The sequence below is a fragment of the Hipposideros armiger genome, unplaced genomic scaffold, assembly GCF_001890085.2.
Source record: "Hipposideros armiger isolate ML-2016 unplaced genomic scaffold, ASM189008v1 scaffold_1120, whole genome shotgun sequence".
Taxonomy (NCBI): domain Eukaryota; kingdom Metazoa; phylum Chordata; class Mammalia; order Chiroptera; family Hipposideridae; genus Hipposideros; species Hipposideros armiger.
In genome coordinates, this window is record NW_017732470.1 from 7,496 (window position 1) to 29,623 (window position 22,128).

At 41.6% G+C, this 22,128-nt stretch overlaps 1 long non-coding RNA gene across 1 annotated transcript in view; it reads right to left on the reverse strand.

Moving 5' to 3' along the window:
* Positions 1-346: 346 nt before the first annotated feature.
* LOC109376404 (uncharacterized) overlaps positions 347-22,128 on the reverse strand; it is a 32,952-nt gene continuing 11,170 nt past the window's right edge. The window contains exons 2-3 of the long non-coding RNA XR_002122732.1: positions 15,111-15,197; positions 347-428 (exon numbers count right to left, since the gene is read on the reverse strand). This is a non-coding gene — a long non-coding RNA (uncharacterized LOC109376404). The remainder of the gene's footprint in view (positions 429-15,110; positions 15,198-22,128) is intronic.

Sequence of the window (22,128 nt, forward strand, 5' to 3'; positions counted from 1 at the left end):
CTAGCAACCTCAACCCGGCTACCAAAAAGCACTGCCCCCCTCCACCCAGGAATTGCGACCCGCGAGAAGCTCGGAGCTTCAACCTCCCCGAGGACTCACCGTGTAGTAGGAGAGCAGCCCTGCATTGTAGTCCAGCACAAACCAACGGTACTGCCAGCCCTTCATCACGTTAGTCCATTTGCTCAGCGGCCCCTCCATGATGGACGCCATCTTGGGAGCCGCCAATGATAACAAACGGCCTGACGTCACTCGCCTATAAGGCATTGAGCTTGCGGGGGGCGGGGCCGCCGCGGAAAGGGGCGGGACTGGGAAGGGAAGGGGCCGGGAAGGGGCGGGTCCCGCGGCTGCTCCTCCACTTGGACTCCGCTAACTTAGGCACCCAGGTACCGTCCTAAAACACGCATTCTTTGGGAGCCTGTTGTCTGTAGCTGTGCCAGGGATGTAAGAAATACAAGCATGAGTACTGCTATTAAAAGTATTTATTAACAGAAATAATTTTACTAGCCATGATGGCTCCTAACATTTTCAAAAGATTTCACATCTGATATTCATTTATGCATTCATTACAGAAATCCGTTCATTTTATAAATATTTGCTGTTTATTGCTAGATACTGTGTTAGGCTTTCAGCATTCAGCAGAGACGTCATGAGGAGTAGAGGGGAACAGGCAGTAAAATAAATAGTAAATGATATAGTATATTAAAAATGGTAAGTACTGTGGAGAAAAATCAGGCAAGGAAAGAGGCAGAGAGTTGGAGCTGCAATTTAAAATTCCCAAATAGGGAAGACCTAGATGAGAAGGTTACTTTTGAGCAAAGACCTAAAGAAAGTGAAGGAGGGAGGCTGGGGAAAGAGCCTTCCAGGGAGAAGGAATAGCAGGTGCAAAGACCATGAGTCAGGCATTTTGAAGGAACAGCAAGGAGTTCAGTGTGAGCAGAGCAGTGAACCAGGGAGAGAAGTAAGAGACAAGGTCAGAGAAGTAAGGGCAGATCACTTAGAGCTGATAAGGACTATGGAAGTATTGTCCTCCTATATCCAAGCACTGTTGGACGTTCTGAGAATTCAACAGTGAATGAGCCAGAGAAGTTTCTTGCTTTCTAAGAGCTTAAATTCAATGATGGAAAGTAAACACTAAACAAGAAAAACATATAATACTGATAATTGCTTTGCAGAGAATTTAAGTTGATAGAATAAGAAACCAATGTGTGGCTACTTTATATTGGGTGGTCAGGGCAGGGACCCTCAGGAAATGGCATTTAAATTGAGATGTGAAAGAAAAGAAGGCCCCATGCAAATATCAAGGGAAAGAGCTAAAATCAAAACTGAGAGGTGGGGCATTATTAGCTCTAACTGACAGTGAGTGAGGTCAAGGGAGAGGTTTCCTTTTTATTTTCTTTTTATTTTTTTTCTTTTATCTTGGACTTAAATAGTATTTTGTTTATTCAGATGCTGTGTTGTGAATCTCTTCTCTTTGCTGATAACAGAAGTTCTAGGAAAAAGAATATCACTGAGGAAGCTAAACAGAGAACCTACTTGCTGGCTAATCAAATTAGATAAAAACCTAAAGTAAGATAAAATTTCTCATGCTTCGTCTGTTTGATATCTTTTTTTCCCAGTTATTGAGATATAATTGACATATAACATTGTATAAGTTTAAGGTATACAACTTAATGATTTGATATATATATAGTGAAATGTTAAGTTTAGTTAACATCCATCACCTCACCTCACAATTTTTTTCTTGTGATGAGAACTTTTAAGATCTCTCTTAGCAACTTTCAAATATACAATACATTATTGTTAACTAGAGTCACCATGCTGTACATTACATCCCCAGAACTTATTTACCTTATAACTGGAAGTTTTTACCTTCTGACTACCTTTTAGTTTGATGTAGTCCCACATATTTATTTTTGCTTTTGTTGCTTGTGCTTTAGGAGTCATATCCAAAATAATAATAATAATAATAATAATTGCCAAGACCAATGTGAAAAAGTTTTCTACTTAATGTTTTCTTCTAGGAAATTTATGGTTTCAGGTCTTACATTTAAGTCTTTAATCCATGTAGAGTTAATTTTTGTCAGTGGTGTAAATTAAGTGTCTAATTTCATTCTTTTGCATGTGAATATCCAGTTTTCCCAATACCATTTATTGAAGAGACTGTCTTTTCTCCAGTGAGTATTCTTGGCTCCCTTGTCAAATATTAGTTGACTGTATATGCAAGGTTTTACTTCTTAGGCTCTCTATTCTGTTCTGTTGATCTGTTTTTAGGCTAATACCATACTGTTTTATCTACTATACCTTGGTAATATAGATTGGAATTGGGAAGTGTGATGCCATCACCTTTGTTCTCCTTTCTCAGGATTGCTTTGTGGTTCCAAATAAAATTTAGGATAGTTTTTTCTTTTTCTATAAAAAAAATGCCATTGAAATTTTGACAGGGATTGAATCTATAAGTGGTTTTGGGTAGTATGGACATTTTAACAATATTAATTCTTGCAATCCATTAACACAAGATATCTTTGCATTTATTTGCTCAGGTACCTAATAGTATTAATTGGTGAGTATCTGAGTCAATATAAACACATATATGTGTTTTCATTACATTACATGGTCTCCCCAAAACATACTACACACTTCTCACAGAAATTTAATGTTCCAGAAACATTATTCAGCAGAAAGCCTCATGTTGCTGATGTCTTTTGGTAGAAAACAAAGTGTTGGGATCTTGAAACGCATGATTCAGACTGAGTTAAAAGATCTACAGAGTGTTAATTACTACTCCTCCATTAGCTTCTTAATAGCAGGAACCCTGTTTTATTGATCTTTGTAGCCCTAGAAACTAGCCCGGTGCCTGGCACATAGAAGGTGCTCAATTATTATTGTTTGATCTGAATTATGTGTTCCATTGAAACCAACCTACTAAGTTCCAAGGACTATGCTAAGCGCCATCACCTACATTTTCTCCTTTAATCCCCACAACAATCCTTCAAGATTTATATTATTATACCCATTTTACAAAGGAGGACAGTGGCACATAGAGGTATTGAGTGGCTTGCCCCAGGTCACGTAGCTATTAAACAGCAGAACCAGAATTAGAATATAGGTCTTTTCACCCCAGGTCCATCCCACCCCAGCTGCAAGCTATATTTACATTGTCTATGTGTAAATAAATGTCTTTGATATGACATAGGAAGTATCATCAAATTCTAAATCAGTTTTAACTTTTATCTGATCACCAGGCATTGGCAGGCTCTTCTTAGCTCCAAATGTCAAAACACAGGTCATGAAAGAAAGCCAGGAGCAAGGGCAGTTCTTGATTCCTAAGACCATGTCCAATTGCACAACACTAGGTCTGCATTCTACTCCCAGTGTCAAACTACCTGCTTTAGATCATCAGCTAAAATTAAACATGGCGAAGACATATCTGTTCTTGTTCCCACATTCCTCAGTGACTGGCCTCTGGTGGAATGAGGTAGCAGCTGAAGCAGAGCAGAAAATGAGGATTAGACTCAAAATCAGAAGGTAGAGATGATGTTAACCATTAAACAGCATAAGCTTATCAAGGACAGGAACTGGGACTAATTCATCCCACCATTTAGAATATAAAAAAATGTTACACAAAGATATGATTTTTTTTTTTTTTAGATTTTATTGGGGAATTGAGGGAGGGGAACAGCATTGGGGAATCGGGGGAGGGGAACAGACAAGTTGCTGTCCCTTTGTTCTTCAGTCCAGTTGTGGAGGACGTCGCTTCACTGGCCCATGTTGGTATTATCATTGCGCTCTTCCTGGGTGAGGCAGTCGCTCGCCGGCCATTGGACGGCTGCTCACAGCGACTCACGGCAGCTGCCGGCCACTCACAGTAGCTCATGGCAGCCCACTGCAGCAGGGTCTGCAGCCCAGGTCCAGGTTGAGCTGTTGTTCACCATCTTAGCTGTAGAGGGCGCAGCGTCACTGGCTCTTATGTGGGATCCAAACTGGGGCCCTGCTGCTCAGAGCTGGCATCCCAAGCCAACTCTTAACCAATGCACCCCTCAGCTGGCCCAAGATATGATTTTTAAAAGACCATTCTGGCAGCAAAATTGAGAACAAACCGTGAGGGGCAAGACCAGAGGCAAGAAGACAAACTAAGAGACTTTTTAAAACCAAGCAAGCAGTAAAAAGATTATAAACTTGGACAATTGACAGCAGAGATGAAGAGTGGGAAAGACACTATACTGTGTATTTTTTTAGAAACATTTTAGAGTTAAGATTTTAAAATTCATTAAATAATGGAATTAAATAGAAGGGAATAAGGGGCAGGCAGAGACAATACCAACAACTTGTGTAACTGAATGATGATTTAGGTAATCAAGGTTTTTGGGGTTTTTTGCAAAAAAAAAAAAAAAAAGGAAGGAAGAACAAAAACAGCTTGTGTTTCTCAATATGAAGTTTCCTTCCTTTACAGCTGTTTAGAAATGTGATTTTTTTTTTTTTTGGTTTCTAACAAAAGTGATTTCTAGTTTTTCCACAGCAAGATTATAGGTGCAAATTGCTTTAAAATGCATTCTGTTGTTCTTGGTTTCCTGCCTTCTCTTCCTAAACTTCCTTCCAACTGCTTTTTGTTATTGCTGTTATTGTTGTCATGTTGCTTAATTGGCACTTGTTGGGCATCAAATAAAACAAAATTTACAAAATACTACCTTCTTAAGGGAAAAGACAGAAACTTAACAAAAACTTGACTGTGCTTTGCTGGGAAGAGAGGAAACAGAAGATCAAGCTTAAATATGGGAAAAGCAAAATAAGACACAGCCTATGTTGTCCACAAACAAATCCCAGTTCTTTCCCACCCTTTCTCCTAGCTAGAGAACAAGTAAGTGAAACATCAAGTTTAGGAAAATTTGGCTATGAGTTTGAGCTAAAAGGGAGCTGGGAAAGGGAGAGAAAATATTTTAGGAGATCTAGGCTCTGTAAGTGTTCTATGGAGAAAAAAGAGCACTACACTCGTCTTTTGCTCTCCCTATCTAATGTGCCCATTGGAGACCCACATCCCAGCTACCCTCGACTTTATACATTCACAAACATCCTCCCTCCCTCAGATAGAATGGACCCATCATCCCTTTGTGCTCCGCCTGCACTCTGAACAAACTTCTAGCAGAGCCCGGGACACCTTATTGCATTTACTGGTTCAGAGAGTCTGAATGCCCCACTTGACAGTGGGGTCTTTGAGGACTCGGTCATATATACATGCTCAAACTTAGCACATTGCTTGATATGGGCAGCATGGGCCAGTAGAAGCAGCCCAGGCATCTGGATAAAAGGGGAAGGGGAAGCTGGTTTGCTGGAAATATAGTTTTTACTTATATTTTGTATGTACTTAGGTTGGCGTAGAGGAGTTAATAAGGGTTATAATCAGAAACTGGTGGGAGTTTGCAATTTCAGAGGTAGAACAGTTCCGGTGTTGGAAGGTTGAGGGTATAGCCATAGGAATGGAGAGTGAAGGAGAGGTATAGATTACAGGAGACCTGGAAGTCGTGGCATTGTGAAGCCACCCTGCTAGATACTTTATTTACAGGGAAGTTGAAGTTACCTGTTTGATGGCAGGGGTTGGAGTTGAGAGCAATGCTGAGGGAGAGGTGCCACAACCTCAGTGAAGCAAGTTGGAAAATGACAACAATGACAAAAGGAGGCTCCCCTGTGCCCACACTTCCCCAGGGGCCTAAGCAGAAGACTCAAGAAGCTAGGTTGAGTTTTGTAAATTATTTGGGTTTTATAAATGATTTGTGGAAATCAGTTAGGTATGGTATCCCTTCCCATGACAAGCATGGATATTCTCCAGTTGCTGTAGCAAAAATAGTGTCAAGAACATTTAGAAATCTATCATTAAGGAAGTAATCAGATTAATGTGCAAGGATGTTGTTTGGAATAGTGGAATCCTGGAAACAATCTAAACGTCCAACAACATGAAAAAGATAAAATGCAGCCATTAAAAAAAAAATTAGTGGCTGATGTGCAGCCACTAAAAATTGTTTGGATAAATGAAAAAATTATGATGCCAAATTATTATATACAAAAATAAGTATAAAATAGTTAATATGTTTAACAGTATGTTATACAGTGTAATTTTAATTTTATAAAAAATGTACATATCTTCCAGAAGACTATGAGGAAACGCAGAAAAACATCCATAGTCAGTTTGTGGGATTGTAGGATTTTATTTCTTTCTTTATACTTCTTTTGTGTTTTCCAAATTTTCTATAAGTAACAGACATTGTATTTATGAGAAGAAAAATGCTATTTTGTGACAAAATAAAAAATAATACAATTAAAAATACTACCAGATAATTATATCAGCTCTGAATTTGCCGGGCATATGCCACTTATAATCATACTATGCCTGCCTTCTTAAGGAGCCAGAATAAACAAGCATCAGTTCAAACAGTGACACCCTGTCAGGTCCTAATAGCCTTCTGTCCCTATCAGGACCCCTGCCGAATTCCTAGGCCCTCTTCCTAATTCTGTATCTGTCTAGGTCTCCATGTGCGCTGACACAGCAACATTTTGACTGCAAGCTTAGAGTAAGTCACCACTGCCATCAATCTGAAGTATATTCATTCACTCCTTTTCTCAGGGAAGTCGGCTTCACTGAGCCGCAATTCCGTGTCAAACCCTGGACCAGGTGCTAAGAATAGAGATCAGTCATGCATGGTTCCTGTCCTCAACAGGAAACATAATGTGCTGCCACATTGTAAACCAGATGCATGGTAATGATGCATGGTAAACCAGGGTGATGCATGGTGAACCAGAGGTGCACACAGAGCAGCCACCTAAGCCAGCCTAGTCACAGGATGGAGTGTTTCAGTCCATACAGGAAACAAATAGCCTTTCCTTTCTGTGTCCACTGTTACCACCTTGGCTCAAGCGCTCACCATTTCATGCTTGGATTGCTACAGTAGCTTGGAGTTATCAACTCCAGTATTGCCCCCTTCAACCTGGCCTCCATACTGACTGTGAGAGCCATTCATATTTCCAAAGAAAAGATAAATGTAACTCCTTACTTCCCAGCCTTACTGTTTGTGTCGTCCTCTCCCCACCTCCAAATGGGACACTAGCTTCCTAAATTCATCTTATTGTTCATCTATGTTACATCTTTGCTATTTTTCCCCCTCTGTGTTGAATGTCTTACTTCCTTTCTGTTTGTCTAGACTCTAAAATGTACCTACTTGTCTTTCAGGATTCTGCTAGTGTCTGTCATGTCATTTATGAAAATTTTCTTGATTTCTCCCCCAACTAGTCATAAATCACCATCGCCTCATTGGAATGGCTACTGTAGCACTTGTAACACTTTCTTGCATTTATAGGTTTACACATCTGTCTTTTTCATTAGACTATAAATTCTTTAAGGACAGGAGAATAAGATTATTCATCTCAGTATCCCAAGTACCTAGCACAGGAGTTGGCAAACATTTTTAGTAAAGTGCCAGGTAGTAGATATTTTAGGCTTTGCAGGCCAGACATCCTCTATCACAAATATTTAACTCTGCCATTGTAGGGCAAAAGTGTAAGTGAATGGGCATGACTGTATTCCAATAAAACTTCACTTATTAAAAACAAGCAGCAGGCCAGATTTGCCTTCAAACCATAGTTTGTCAATCCCAGATCTAGTGTATGATGGACTTACAGTAAATACCTAATAAATTTCTTTTGAATGTAGAACAAAGTGGTAGAGGCAGGATTTGTATCTTATTACTTTCTGTAGGAGATGCTAACAGTTTCTCGTCCATATTTTCTTGGCATTCACTTCTACATACTGAAGGCCACTTATAAAAATTAGCTACAGGGCCGGCTGAGTGGCGCATTGGTTAAGAGCTGGCTTGGGATGCCAGAGGGCCCCAGTTTGGATCCCACATATGAGGACCAGTGACACTGCCCTCTACAGCTAAGATGCTGAACAACAGCTCAACCTGGAGCTGGGCTGCCGTGAGTTGCCGGCGACGGCGTAGGCTGCAGTCCCTGCTGCAGTGGGTTGCCATGGGCTACCGTGTGTAGCCTGCAGCCCGCGTGAGTGGCCAGCAGCCGCCTTGAGCGGCCGTCCAGAAGCTGGTGACTGATCTGCCTCACCCGGGAAGAGCGCAATGATGGTGCCAACTTGGGCCAGTGAAGCAACGGCCTCCAAAACTAGACTGAAGAACAAAAGGACAGCAACTTGTCTGTTCCCATTCCCCAATTCCCCAGCACTGTTCCCATCCCCCAATTCCCCAATTAAAAAAAAAAAATTACCTACAGTTCTTTGCCTAAAGGTTGGTTTGTTTCTTTGCTTATGGCCAGAGAACATACTTGGCCTGTGGGCAGAGCAAGCTGGGAGTTTCAGAGGTTTAATATCACCAGAAGTAGCCCTGAACTCAATGGTGGATGGCACGTTGGCGATCCAGCTTCCTCACCTCTTCATTGTTGTAGCCTGAATGTTCCAGTTGGCTGCCATGGTAACTAGCCTGATACCGTACACATTTTTGGTTTTCTTCACTCCCTTTTCTCACTACTCTACTCCCACCCAGATTTCCTGACATCACACCCTAAATAAGTTACTTACATTCCAACCCAAACCAAGACACATACTCATTCTACTACACCCAATGTTTAGCCAGGAAACCCTTGCTAAAATGTGTTCATTGCCTGTAAATAATAACATATAAATTATTAGTATCCCCTAAAATATTGGCACAGAATAATCCAGCTATCATTAAAAAGAAGAAGGAGAAGAAGTTGAAGGAGAAGAAGAAAATGAGGACGCCTAGAGACTGGAACATAGATTAGGTTTTGCTATAAACCAGCTGTGTGACCTTGTTCAAAATACTTAACCCCTCAAACATAGAGACTTTATTTCCTTTCTGAGAAATAGAGGCAATCATAATTCACTGGCTTTTTGAGAAGGTGAAACAAGGTAAGGTGTTAAAAATGTCCTCCCACTTCCCCTAAATGGAGCTCTCTAAGATAGTTTTCTCTCCAAGTCTAAAAATTTTTTTCTCAGTCCTCATTCTCCTAGGCCTCAGGTAATTTATTTCATTATATCTGTATATAATGAGGTTATTCCTAATAATATTTTGTTCGTTATCTTTTTTCATGCATATAGCTTGTTTTCTCATTTATACTGCTGGCTTCCAAGGGCAGTGGCTTTATCTTATGCTTATTTAGAATTAAGTGAAATCATATATTTGAAAATGGCTTGCAGACTGCAAAGTGCTTTGTTGCCATTCACCTTATTCTATCGATGTGTCTTGAGCACCCACTTATATGCCAGTCATTAAAGATACACAGAGAAGTAAGACTTGGTCTCTGCTTCAAGAATTTAGTGAAGGAGACAGATTATGAAGGTACGTACTGAATGGTGAATACATTACTATTCAGTGAGACATGTGTTAGGGTGGGGGTATGATGGAAGGACTTTGAGAGCTCCGGTAATGAAGCTGATTTGCTTGAGGAGAGACAACCTGGCAAAACAGTTCCAATTCCACCTCCACCCTTTACTAGCAGGGTACCCTGGCCAAGATACTTAACCTTTTAGACTTCAGGTTCTTAACCTGGGAACTGAGAATAAGGAGATCTTCCACACAAAATTGTCCTGATGATTAAATAAGGTGATAATTGCAAAGGACCCAGCATAGTACTTCTACATAATTGGTGTCCAACACAAGCACATCTCTTTTCTTTCCTTCTTCCCAGGGAAGGTAGGAGAAGCTTCCAAAGGGAATAATAACATCTGAGCTGAGCTTACCAACATGAAACCTGTTTTCTTACTCAGGGAAGAGAAATTAACATCTCTAGAGTAGCTACTCGGAATAGGCACTCTCTCAAGGGTTTTCCAGAGTGAAGAGGAGAAGAATATTCCAAAGAGAACAGTAAAGACACAGTGGCTTGAGATTATGTATGGTGCATTTGGGAAATGGCATATCTTTCTGCATACTGTGGAGTGAGAGGAACCAGTGAAACCATGATGGGAGATGAGGCTAGAGACGGAGACCTGGGCTGGATTGGATAACTATTTACAGAGTTCCTCTCCTTCCCGTATCTACTGTTTGGGGTTTAAATGCCCAGCTAGCCCTGCCGAATGGCAAATACGCTATACTGTCTTTAGACAGAAAAAATTCTCACAGATCCACTGGGTTTCAACTCTTAAGTGAGAGCATATCAATTACAAAGATCTAACCTCCTATCTAATTCCCAAGACTACATACACAGTGATTTCCAAAACATGGCCTTGGTGCATAATTTATGCCCTTACTTTGTAGCTTTGTAATTAAATCTACAGAGGATTTGGAGACACATGGCAATGCTGATACAACTCCTTGCATATAAATATGCAAAAAAGTATCCACATTTTAAGGAAGGAAAACTGTATTAAAATTTAAAATTCTATTACTCAATATATACCAATAACAAAAGATGAATTCTGCAATTATAAGAGGTGCTCCAAGTGGTTACCATCAGCGTCCAGACACTTCTGATTATGGGAACTACTGCTTGAGCAATGTTGACCAAAGTGTCCACATGTATACATTTTTCTGGCACCCCACTATATATCATACAGGAGTATAAAATTGATGGTTTTCAACACTCCCTTTTCCTATTTATATAGCTAATGATTGTGTTATGATACAATTAAGTGGACCCAGGGGGTGGATGGATGCACTGACAAATAAAAAATTAAGAAGCATGTGAAGTGAGTGATCCATAAATCCTTCCTGGCCCAAATTTCTGTTTCAATCAGGGTCTGTACCATGTACTTCAGCTTTCTGGTACCTACTATGTATGTCCTTAACTGTTCCCTAGGAGGTCTGGTGAAAGAAATCTGATAGTTACCATGTGTCTACTGTATAAGGTGTGATTCAAACAATACAGTGAATGTTTAAATTAAAAAATAATATATTACAGTAAAAGATGCATTGTCATTAATCCCCCTCAAAGTACTCCCCCTCACTTTGAACACACTTATCCCATCGTTCTTGCCACTTTCGGAAGCAGTTCTGAAAGTCCTCTTTTGTGAGTGTCTAGTTGCGCTATCATGGCTGCCTCAATGTTCTGAATCATTTTAACTTTGGGGAAGAGCCAGAAGTCGCATAGTGCCAGATCTGGTGGATGAAGGTGGATGAAGACACACTGTAATGTTTTTATTTGACAGAAACTGCCATATACCAGAAGCAATATGTGACACAGAGCATTGTCATAATGGAGGATGTTTTACGCCACAATTTAAAACATATCTTTTCTCAATTGCAGCTCACACCCAACTGACTGCACCAAACAAATTGAAACTTGTCACTCACTGTTACATAGGTTCGACGCACTGCTTCCCATATTGAAGATCCCTGCTTTTCTGTTGGATGGCACTTGGCAGCAGCATTCACTGTATTTATTGATCACAACAGAAAGGCTTCCTGTCACACATCGCTTCTGGTATATGGCAATTTCTGTCCAATAAAAACATTATGGTGTGTCCTCATTCACCTTATTCACCGGATCTGGCAGCATGCGACTTCTGGCTCTTCCCCAAAGTCAAAATGATTCAAGACATCGAGGCAGCCACGACAGCACAACTAAAGACACTCACGAAAGAGGACTTCCAGAACTGCTTCAGAAAGTGGCAAAAATGATGGGATAAGTGTGTTTGAAGCGAGGGGGAGTATTTGAGGGGAATTAATAGCAATGTGTCTTTTACTGTAATACATTTTTTTTAAATGTAAGCATTCACCATATTTTTTTATCACACCTTGTATTCTGGCACTGTGTGGATAATTTCACATTCATCTTGTTGAGTGCTTACTCTGTTCCAAGTGCCCTAGGTACACAGTAGAGAACAAATCAGACTTGGTTTACCCCCATGCAGCTTCTACGTATTTCAAGTAATCCTTATAACAACCCTTCGAAACTGGAATTTTAAAGAGAAGGAAGTGAGAAATAAGTGAGGTAAATAATTGGCCCCAGAGCCAACTTATCCATTAGGCACAGTAGGCACAATGCTTAGAGCCCAAGAAAATGTTAAAATATTAATTTCTTTTAAAAATCAGGGAAAAAAGTGAATATAATAATAATGAGTATATATATATGTATAATAATGACTTCAGCCTGCATTATATTTGTCTTTACACCAATGCAGTCATAAATACATCTTTAAATACTTTTTTTTATGGAGGAAGGAGTCCATGAAGGGAAAACTGCCTAGGGCCTACAAAAGTCATAATGTGGCCCTGAGTGGCCCAAGATCACACTGCTGGTAAGAGACAGAACAAACAAGGTCAGGCAGGCCCTGGTAAGCCTGACATCCCTTTTGATCAGATGCATCTAGAGAATGGAAACTCTGACTTTTTCCTTCTCCTAGTACCCAGTTCACAGGAGTAGTTCAATAAATGCTGAATTAAATTGCATTGAGTCACCCCAATGTGCTTTATACAGTGAACAATTAACTATATTCTTACAGGTTGAAGAAAACCCTGTGGATGCTGCAACAATCACATGGGCCTTTTCCATCTGGAAAATAAACCTGTAAACAAAGTCTGCATTTTTTTCTATTTGTAGAATTTTTGGATCAAAAGATTAAAACAGGTAGCTTTCTTTGCTTGCAAACAAAGAAACTTGTCTTTATATGTCAGACTAATAAAGATTCTGACTAATCTCTGATGTCAGCATGATATCCTAAAGATAAATACAATTATGTTTATGATAAAATTTAAAAATTCACCCACTCATGTAATTTTCACTGTGCTAGGACCTGAGACTATAATAAAAAAAGAAGCCACAATGGTCACTGCCCTTGAGGAACACATGGTCAACTTAATCTACTTGTTTGTCAAAAAATAAACAGACTCTGCAGCAATGTTACTGAAGTGGTACGGTTGGTTCCAACTTATCAAAATGAAATATAATACAATTTCTCACATTATGCGCATAACAATGGTAGAGATTATTTGTGCTAAGAGAGCACTCCTAGTGCTTATCTTGTCACATTCCTTTCAAAACCTCAAATCCCACCAGCGCCTAGAACAGTGGTTCTCAACTGGGGACCAATTTTGCGCACACACACACACCCAGGGGGTCATTTGGCAAGGTCTGGAGACATTTTCAGTTGTCACAACTGTGGGAGGGAGTGCTGTTGGCATCTAATGAGTCAAAGCCAGGGATACTGCTAAACATCCTACAGTACAGGGGATCACCAAAGAATTAATCTGACCCAAAATGTCAATGTGCTGAGATTGAAGAATGCTGGCTGGAAGAACCAAATCCAAACTCCTGCTGCTGGCATTCAAGACCTGGATCGATTTGGCCCTTCCCACCTTTCCACTTTATCTCCTTGTGCCTCATTCTCTGGCCCCTCCATCTTCCCAGGAACCTTATGCTCCAGCCCTATCAGACTGTCATAAAACTTTAAAAAGTGATTAAGCACTTGGGCAATGAAGTCAGCAGATCGGCTGTGTTTCCAGGCTTACTATCTGTCCATTGTGTATCCTTCACTATTTCTAAGAGTCAGTTCCTTCTTCTGTAAAATGGGGGATAACAATGGTTATTGCAAGGACTGCATGAGATGATGCAAGTAAAGTCATCAGACACTGTACGGCACATCTCTCTGCTCCTGCGCTCTTGATGTTCTTGCCTTTATTAGGGTACCAAATTCATGCTTCTATGGTCCTAAGTTAGTTACCTAAAAGCCTATCTCTCCAGCTGGCTCGAGAATTCCTAGAGGGCAAGGATTGGGTCCTATCTGCCTTTGCCTCTCCAGAACTTGGCACAGCGTCCTGCCCACAGTAGGTGATCAGTAAATATTAGTTGAATTGCAAATTTGGCACTCTCTGTAAGAGAAGACCACTCTGACCATGGTTAAAAAAAAACACCCAGAATTCCAAAGAAAGTTCTTTCTTTTGGAGCCAGTCGTGGTTTCCTTCGCTGTCTCCATGTTCTCTGCCCACCTCTCAGAGTTGGGCTTCTTCTCCAAAGCTGGGGTTCTTGGCATGTTTCTCAGCCGATCTCCTCCCTCTCGTAAACAGATCTCATCTAGCTATGTGGCCTACAGTACCACTTATATGCCCCCTAATTTATATTTATAGATGAGGCTCTTCCATGAACTCCAAATTTATATATTTTAACTGTCTACTTGATATCCTCAATTGATTATATCTTGACATCCTCAAACTTAGCACACAGCAACCAAAGTGATCTCTTTAAAATGTAAATTCCATGATGTCACTCCGGTCCAGGGTTTCCCATTGCACCAGCTATAAACCTTTCCCAGGGCCTATAGGCCTGTTTGCGGTCTTGATTTCCCATCTCCTGACGTCGCCCTCCTTGCTCATGGTGCTCACGCCACTTGGGTCATCTCTCCTCTTCTCTGAGCCTTTGGACTTGATGATGGCTCTGCCTAGAACACTTGCCTCCAGATCAATACATGACTTCTCATTCTGACCTCAACCACTGTCACCTCAAGGAGGGCGCCCCACCTCTCTCCCAGCCTATCAGCCTTCCCCCATCTTTCTCCAAGTCACAACCTTGTTTTACTTTTTCAGAATGCATATCACTATCTGATATTTACCTGCTTCCTTGATGATTTTCTCTCTCCCTCTAGAAAGTGAGTCCTATGAGACCAGGATACTTGCCAGCCTTGTTCTCTAATATACCTTCAGCACTTAGCCCAGTGCTTGGCACATAGTAAGACCTCAACAAATAGATATTGAATAGTGGAATGAAGCTGTAGTGAAGGCACTGGAATGAGAAGGCCTGAGGTCTAGTCCCTATTCCATGTCTGTGTGACCTTGACAAGTTATTTTATCTCTCAGAGCCTCAGTTTATTCACCTGTTAAGTGAGCATAATAATAGTGAACTCAAAAGATTGGTATGAGGATTACATGATATGATGCATGTTAAGCGCCTGGAGCAGTCTTAGTGCTCAATATGATGATCGACAAATAGTTGGTGCTTTTTTCCTTCTTAAAGGCCCAGTTTCCTCACAACAGGCAAACTAATGCTGGTTACATAGTTTTGGGTTGTAGAAGTGACATTAACTTACAAGTCTTTCCTTCCTCTGAGCCATAGTATTCCTTTTGCTCCTCTCCTCCCTCTCCCCATTTCTTTCCTGCTTGACTAACCTCAGTGTCACCTCCTCCAGGAAGCTTTTCCTGAGTTCTCATGATAGATTAATGCCTCTTCTGGGCCCCCTCAGGCCTTAGGTGTTTCTGTGAAAATAAACAGACATCATACTGTTATTGTTCTGTTTAGGTCCAGTGGATAGATGGAAGTGGGGAAGGGAAGGAAGGAAGGAAGGAAGGAAGAAGAAAAGATAGAGGAATAGAGGGATAGAAGGGATCAAGAGACAGAAGATGATGGAAGAAGCATGTGAGCGTATTTTGAAATCGGCTACACCAACATTGAGCAGGCTTAGGGAACCCAGAGGCCAGCCTCAGCTGGCCTGCCACTCCCCAACTCCCTAGGGACCTTGCCCTGTAGCTCCCTCAACACTTAATGGGGCCCTCCCACCTCTAGACTCCTGAACTCTCAGCACATAGTCCCCAACCATTGGCTGTGGTCATATTACTCCTAAGGCCTCCAATGAGGCAGTCAGGGGCCTGGTGCATGTGATCTCAGACCCCATCCCAGGGTCCAGGCAGCATTGCTCTAGCAAGGTGGAGTCCCTGGCCTGGCTAGTGGTTCTCCGAGGCTGGGCTTCGGGACACTGGGCTCCATGGATGAAGGGGCTGCCACTGTTGTCGCTGCTGCTGGCCACCTGCACCCTCGGAACACAGGCACAGCGCTAGGTCTACTTGCAGGAGGAGTTTGAAGATGGGGGTAGGAGGCCAGCCTGGGGGCAGAGGATCCAGGTACAGGGGCTCAGGGGTAGGGGTGGAAGGGGGTGAGGCAAGACGAGGCCCTACTTGCCCCTTGTCACCAGCCTCAGTGGTATACAGTTGAAAATCCTGCTCATCCTTTGCTAGATGTGTGACCCTGGGCGAGTAGCAATTCAGTTTCTCTATAAAACGAGGAGAACAATATGGATCTTGCAAAATTGTTCTGAGAATTAAATGAGATAAGCTGTGTAAAGCATCGTTACCAATATATAGTAGGGGTGCAGTAAGTGTTGGTTTCCTTCATTCTAAAAACAAGGGAACTCTGGAGGGAAAATGTGAGCTAATTGTGATAGTGAACTTTTTTGTTTTGTAAAATATCAGAGCTCGGAGGATCTTGGAGGTCCTTACCCAGCTCTCTCCCTGAAATGCCTCAGGAACATCAGAGAATTGTGGCAGAGTTTACTTACCTAGGGACAGATTTTCAATGGTACTGTTTCAGACTGCCAAATACTGTGTGTGTGTGTGTGTGTGTGTGTGTGTGTGTGTGTGTGTGTGTGTGTGCGCGCGCGCGCGCGCGCGTGTGTGATCTGATTAATTCTTTGAGAGTATGATGGATAGGGCACCTGCCTGGGAATCAGGATTTTTTTAATTTGAGTCTGTATTCCGCCTTGAACGCCTTGATAAGCCCTCTCCCCTTTCTGAGATGCAATATCCCAATCAATGATACAAATAACACTGTGCTGAGAACAAGGTGCAGAGATGGTACAGAGGAAGGAAGGAATAAGCCCAGGTGAGGGGAACTAGACCAGAAGGCTTCAGGGAGAAGGTGAAACCCCAGCAGCATTTTGCAGGTTGAATAAGAATTTATCTGATGGGCAGGGGTGGAGAGAAGAGCGTGCCACTCAAGAAGAACAGCGTGTACAAAGGTTCCAAGTGATGTTACGGCCAGCAGTGGCCTCTTCGGGGAACTGGAAAGTGTGAAGGGGAGGGGAGTTAAGGTGAGGCTGGGAGCAGGCAAGCGCTAGATGCAGGGGGCTAAGGAGCCTGGCCTTTCGCTGAGCAGTGAGGAGCTAGTGAAGGCGACAAGCAGGGGAGAAACAAGATCTGGCCTGGGCATTAGGAAGAGCACTTAGCAAAAACATGGAGCATGACCTGTGAAGCTGACCAAAGCTGAGGTGGAAACAGACATCTGGGAAGCTATGGTAATCTTCCTGGTGAAGAGTGGAGAGGCCTGGGCGAGGTGGGCAGGGTGGGGGTGGGGTTGGAAATGGGGTGTGTGCGCGTTGAGGGGTATATAGAAGAGAGGCAGACAAGCGAGATGTTTAGGAGTTGGCCTGAAGCATGGGAAGCAGGAAGCCTTCAGGTTCACTTACTGACTATTGGGGAATCTTTTGATAAGGCACACGCCTCTCCCAAGGGTAGGTTGGTGGTCCCCATTTCCTGATTGAACTCAGCCATCCTTTGCAGTGAGGCTAAGCTTCTGACGGCTAGTTCCTGGGCCCATCACGCTGCCTCGGGTGGCTTTACTCACATGATTCCTCCTCTCGGAAGGCAGAGGACATGCACAGACCTGCAGGCACTTCTCCAGGGACTGAACTCCTCTTGCCCAATATGGCAAGCATGAAAGGCCTAAGGGTGTTAGCCACAAATATTTCTGAAATACTCCTTGGTATCAAAGAAAGAGGGGCTTTAATTCCCAAGCCCCTAAACAGCTGATGAGGCCAAAATCATGAACAAAATCCAGCACCTTATGTGCAGAAAAGACTGCTCTGCATGACATCACTTCCTCCAAGAAGCCTTGCCTAGCCTCTCCTAAGACCCACAGACTCTGTGCTTCCTTTGTGTCACCCCTGCTCACAGTATGGTTGTCTGTTTGCCTGATTCTCCTCTGTGTTTCCAGCATCAAAGTCAGTGCCTGGTAAAGGACTACTGAAAGATTAAACTGCACTTTCACACACACACACACACACACACACACACACACACACACACACACACAAATCATGCCCCATGAAGAGAATTGATGTTCCAAGAAATGCTCCTGCCGTAGGAGTTAGACACATGTAATTATTGAAGTCAAGTGCTTATCTTAAAGAATTCAACCCCAAATGTAATTTTTATGCTGAAAGCAGAGGTCAGAGAGATGTGCTGAGGGCTGGCTAGTGGGACCACCAGGGTTCTGAGGCTCATCCTCTGTTTAGGAGATCCAGAAATCCAATACTGTGTGGTACTCAGAGCTCGGAAGATTTAGGTACTGAATTGTTCTACAGAACTCATGAAAGCTGGTATATAAACCAGGTGTCCATGTATTCATGAGCATCTCAGACTTAAGGTGTCTAAAACAAACTCTTGTGTTTGCAAAACAAACTCCATACTTGTTCCTCCTCTGATCTTCTCCATCTTAGTAAGTGGCCCAAATAGTCTTCTGGTTGTTTAGGTTAAACATCTAAGAGTCATCTTTGATTCCTTTATTTTCTCCTGCTTTATCAAATCCGTTAGCAAGTCCAATTGGCTCTAATTTCCAAATATATTCTTGTGAACAAATATATCTTGTGAACAAATATATTCTTGTGAACACAAATATCTTGTGAACATGATATTTTTACTTCCCATACTGCTACCCACTCTAGTCCAAGCCACCATCATCTCGCATCTGGACTATTGTAGTACCTCGAATGCCTTCTCTGCTTCTGTTTTTTGCTTTCCCCTAGTCTCTTCTCATATAAATTTCAGAATGATCCTTTTGAAATGTAAATCAGATTGTATCATTCAGGGAGTTAAAACCCTCCAGTGCCCTCCTATTAGATTTAAAATAACATCCAGCTTTCTGGCCATGACCTACAAGAACCTCTGTGATCTGATCCTTGCCTACCTCTCCAATCTTATCTCCTGCTTCTTCATTCCATTCCAGCCACGTTGGCTTTCTGTTTCTCACGTCCCAAGCTCAGTCCCATCTCAAGGCCTTTGTCCTTGCTGTGACTTCTGCCTGGAATATTCTTCTCTTAGTTCTTCACATAGTTTACGCCTTCTCATTCAGGTTTCTGTTTAAATGTCTCCTTCTTGGAGGGGCTTGTCTTGTTTACCCTATCAAAAATTATTTCCCCATATATAATTATACTCTATCCCTTTATACAAATTAATTTTTTAAAAATCAACCTTTTGAGATATCATCTAATATATATTAAAATGTTCCCATTTTAAGTGCATCATCCATTGGATGTTGAAAAATGCATACACCTTTGTGATCACCATCACAATGAATACAGAGAACATTTCCATGACCCCTAAAAGTTCCCTTGTGAACCTTTGCATGCTTAATTTTTTAGAATATTTTTCGTATGATAAGTTTCTTGTTTGTATGTTTATTATCTCTCTCTCCTCTCCCTCTCTGTCTCTCTCTCCCTCCCTCCCTCTCTCTCTTCTCTCTCTCTCTCTCTCTCTCTCTCTCTCTCCCCCCTCACCCTTTGATTATCTTCCTGAGAACGCAGTGCTTCTCTGTTGTGTTCATTGCTGTATGTGCAACCCCTAGAATAGTGCTTAGACCAGGCACATAGTAGGTGCTTAAAAAAATTTTTTTTTAATTAATGAATGAATTGCCCTGGGAAATTACCCTTTCTAGAGATCAGAATGCTTATCCTAGCCAAGATCAACCCTTCCTGGTTGTCAGGGACCCAGAAAACCAAATGCAATGAGTCAGAACATAAGCTTTGTTAAATGCCTATTGTGTAACACTAGATTTTTTTCTTTATACATTTTTTTATTGACTCTCTCAACAGTCTTATCAGGAAGATGCTATTATCTCTCTTTCATTGATGAGGAAATGGAGGTCCAGAGAAGTTAAGTGACTTTCCCAAGATTACACAGCTAGTGTCAAAAGTGGTTTGGAGGCCAAGAAAGGCAAAGTCTGGAAAACAATCATTGTGTTTTATAGTTAGGAGACCATCTGATGACTCAGTGCAGCGGTGGGGGTGGAAGGCTGACTACAGTAGGTTGAAGGGTGGATGAGGACTAAGGAAATGAACAGAACAAGTGTGGGCTACATTTTAGAAAAGTCTGGCTGAGAGAGGAAGTAGAGTAGAGCTCAAGTAAGTAATTTGGAATGCAAAGTGAAGGTGAAAGGTTTGGATGACACAGGTGAGGATTTTGCAGAAAGGCAAATGGGCAAGAGATCTGAGAGGAGTAAGTAAGGTGAGGGATCTACATCTCTTTCAACTTTACAAGGTTTGCACTTGGTACAGTGACTGACATATAGAAATGCTCAATTAAGGGTGGCCAGTTAGCTCAGCTGGTTAGAGCGCAGTGCTCATAACACCAAGGTTGCCGGTTTGATCCCCACATGGGCCACTGAGCTGCACCCTCCACAACTAGAATGAAACAACTACTCGACATAGAGCTGATGGGTCCTGGAAAAACACACTGTTCCTCAGTTTAAAATAAAATAAAATAAAACAAAAGTTCAAAAATATAATAAATAAATAAATTAAAGAAATGCTCAATTAAAAGTTTGTGGAAAGAAGGAAGGACTGTGAGGGGTAGACAGGAAGGAGCCATTTGACTGAAAAGAAATGGAGGGGCTCAAAGAACTTGTGTAGTTCAAGTAGCAGAGTGTGAGAACTGGAGGATAGGAGGCCACAGTCATGAGGTGGGGAGTTTGAGTTTGAGATTTCAGAGGTAATACAGTTTCTGGTGATTATAAGGCCAAGGGTGTGAATGTAGGGGTTGATGGCTAAACTGGAGTGGAGGTAAAAGTCGGTGGAGATGGGGGTGTGTTATTAATAATTGGAAACGTTTGAAGACAAATCTAGATGTTCAACAGTAGGGACCCAATTAAGTAAAGTATGATATATCCACAGAATGTTTGTAAAGTTTTTAATGTCATGGGGAAATGTTTATGATTTAAACTTAGATGTAAAAGGTACCAAATTATATGTAAGGTAAATACTGTCACTATGTAAATATATTTGTGCATAGGAAAAAGGAACAGAAGAAAATATACCAAAATGTAAATGATAAATAATGGAATTTCAGATGCCCTTAATTTTTTCTTCATTTTGTTACTTCATTTTCTACAATGAACTTACGTTACTCTTTTAATAAAATACTATTAAAAATTAAGAGAACTGTCTTTCCATTTCTCCTTGGAACTGAATTTCCTCCTTTCGAACTCTAGTTTTTATAGCTAAATTGTATCTGACACCTTAAATAACCTTTATTAAGCACAGTGTTGCTCACTTGGCATGATGCTTTACACACTCCAATCCTTACCTCAACTCTGCATAGTAATTATTTTTTCCATTCTACAGACAGAATAACTGAAGCTCAGAGAAGTTGAATAATTTGTCTCAGGTCACACAGAGATTCAATTGCAAAGCTGGGATTTGAACCCAGGACTGTATGATAGCAAACTAATTTTTCTTGCATCACTCCTGCTCCCCACCCCACTGTCCCATGAGTCCAGTTGAAGGCCTTCTAGCTCATATTTTAAGTAGTGCTTAGCAACCTTAAGGAAGGTAAATCTTAGATTCTTTCAATGTCAGAACTGAAAAGGCCCTGAGGGCTCATCTACCCCCAAATAGCCTCTTTCTCCCCATTTACAGGTGAGAAAACTGAGGTCAAGGGAGGGGATATGACATGGCAGTCATTTAATATGTTTGTGGCAGAGCTTGACTCAAGCTCCTTTCTTTCTGCTGTTTCCCTAAACTACTCTAGGCCACAGAACAGCTCAGCAAACAGAGCATGTGCCAGGCCTTTAGAATTCAACCCTCTCATTGTACAGATGGGGAAACTAAGACCTAGAGATGAAAGGTGGTTTTTCCAAAGTCACTCAGTGAGTCAATGGCAGAGATGTGTGTTGAACTGAGGTCTCTTACCTCCGTATAGGATGCACTGATCATTGCTGCATGCTGCCAAGTGTCAGGTGGCTGGCAGGTGGTAGCACCAGTGGCCTCAGGGACAACATGAGCTTTTGGATTCCCAGGCCTTATATGGGTTACTAATCTTCATTGAAAATGGTAGACAAAATGTTGGCCCCTGAAGAGATAAGCTTTGGTTTATCTACAACCTACATTAAACTATGCAGGAATGTTGGTTGATTGAATTAGAGAATCACTGAATAAGTGTGAGGGGAGGGCTAATGGTGATGGTAGTGGCCATGGTAAAAATACAAAACCAGGCAGAGAGAAACTGGAATTCAAATGAGGGCCCAGATGATTCAGAAATCACAAGGGGTGTGTGTGTGTGTGTGTGTGTGTGTGTGTGTGTGTGTGTGTGTGTGTGAATGTTACTGTTAATTCTGTCAGCCCTCAGACTTGACCATGAAAAC